The sequence below is a fragment of the Alligator sinensis genome, unplaced genomic scaffold, assembly GCF_000455745.1.
Source record: "Alligator sinensis unplaced genomic scaffold, ASM45574v1 scaffold319_1, whole genome shotgun sequence".
In the NCBI taxonomy this organism is placed as follows: Eukaryota; Metazoa; Chordata; order Crocodylia; family Alligatoridae; genus Alligator; species Alligator sinensis.
The window spans coordinates 146,215-148,286 of record NW_005842375.1 but is presented as its reverse complement, the minus strand read 5'-3'; the positions used below and the strand labels follow the sequence as shown (position 1 = coordinate 148,286).

Here is a 2,072-nt window from a genome sequence, read left to right as displayed (position 1 = left end):
TCCCTACTACTTCCCTTCTTCCCCCCCTACCCCCCTACCCGTGTGCGTGCCTGCCACTACTGCTTCCCAGCTGCAACTGCCACTCCCCCCACCTGCCCGCCTGGTGCTGCTTCCATCTCCCCACTCCGGCCAGGTTGCCTCCATGACATGCTGTGTAGTTCCGCCCATGAAGTCAAGGACTACATAGTGCTGGCTGGGTTGGGCTGGCTCCGGCAGGATGCAGTTCCCAGAAGCATGGCTGGGACTGTACGGAACGGCATGGAGCCAGCCTGGCTTGCCCAGGCCCCACAGAGTGAGGCGATCACTGGCAATCCTCTCCACCCCCATCCCGCTTCCCGTTCTTACCTGAGTTTCCTCTCTCAGATGGAAGAAGGGCTGTGGAACAGCCCCATGGTCCCTAGGCGAGAAGCCTCTGCTAGACATAAGCTTCCGGTTGCGGGTGGGACAGGGCTGGGTGGGCCTTGCTTCTTCCGCTGCTGGTTCCTGCTGCCTCTGGGTCACACCTTGTTGGTTTTGAAAGGCAGCCCCCAGCAGGTAATAATTTCTAAATTTTAGAGGGACCCAGATAGAATGGCATGACCAGCCAGATCCAGCCCGCGGGTTGTATTTTGCCCACCCTTGCTTTATGAGATAGGGATGACTAGCAGTATACATGTTGTCCCAGATTTAACCATACCTTTGATATGTACAAGGGCATTGTAATGCTCTTATTACCTCACTGTACAGTTGCAGAGTTGGGAATATAGGGAAAATTATGAATCCAGTATCTTTCAAATTGGCAGTTTTTGAAAATATATATTTTCTCTATTAGCATAATAGGGACTTTTAATGTAAATGTAAACCAATTAATTTTAACATAATAAAAGGCTTAGTGTATCTGTCTGTATGTTTGTCTGTCCGTGGCTCCCTCCCTCCCCTCCTTCCCTGAGCAGCGGGGTTACCCCCCACCTCCCTGCCTGAGGGCGAAGGGGGGGGTGAAGGGTGGCAGTGCCCCCCCACCGCCCGGTGCTGACACCTCCCCAGCCAGCAGGAAGGGAAGGCGGTAGGCAGGGAGGGAGGGAGCAGGAGCTGGGAGTGGAGGAAGGTGGATGTGGGCCAGGTGGAGGTGGGGTGGGGATGGGAGGGGTGGCAGGGAGAGATGTGGAGCTATAGGCAGAGGGAGAAAAAAAATTGGGGGCTGGGTGTGTGCACCCCTTCTCCCCCCCCACCCCAGCAGAAAAATCTGGCTGGGATCAGGAGAGTGGAACAGAGCCAGCCCAGGATCAGGATCAGGGCTGGAACCTGCTGTGCCTGTGCGGCTGCCCCTTCCCTCTGCACCCAGGGTCGTTGCCTGATGCCAACGGGCCCTGCAAGTCTGCCACCTCCCAGCCCCACAGCGGCTCCAGCTCCGCACTGGCCGGGGGGACCTGGAGCCAAGGGCTGGAGCAGGGCCGATCCTGGCTGCACCGCAGGGCCACGGGATGGATCCCCCGGAATCCCTGCACCTGCCCTGTCCTGCTCCAGGTCATTCCTGGGAAGAGTCTGGCACATCATTAAAAGATTCTAGGGGTGTACCGATAGAGATTTTGGGGGCCAATATTGATAGCTGATTTTTAAGGAGGCATATTGACCGATGCCATTCCGATTTCCAATACAGCTGAATGCAGGTGGTAAGTCTGTGGTGGTGGAAGGGGAGGGGGGAGGGAAGGGGCATGGGAGGGCAAATCAAGGCCCCTGTGCTGAGGGAAGGAGTGAGGCTGGGGCTGGGGCAGGTGCTGCCCAGCTGGGACAGGGTGGGGTGCGGGACGAAGCCATGGCTCATCCTGGGGGCACAAGGAGGGGGCAGGGTGGCTCCTGCTGCTGTGCACACACTGGGAGGGCACGGGGCGGGGCGTGCCCTGGATCTCTGTGGTGGGGGTGGGCTGCCCCTGTGGGCTGGGGCCAGGGCTGTGTCGGGCTCTTTCCAGCATGTGGGGTCTGCACTCAGGGCTGCGGGGCTGGCGTATGAGGGCTGAATTCAGGGTGGGTGACGGCAGCAGTGCTGGGAAGGGGTTGCAGGGGGAGCTGCGGTCCCCCCCATTACCCTTCTCCCA

The 2,072-nt window shown here is 58.9% G+C and overlaps 1 protein-coding gene across 1 annotated transcript in view; it reads left to right on the top strand.

Moving 5' to 3' along the window:
- The window catches only part of LOC102384121 (S phase cyclin A-associated protein in the endoplasmic reticulum), a 140,854-nt gene that overhangs the window by 4,393 nt on the left and 134,389 nt on the right, over nt 1–2,072 (top strand). The gene's annotated exons all lie outside the window — the stretch shown is intronic.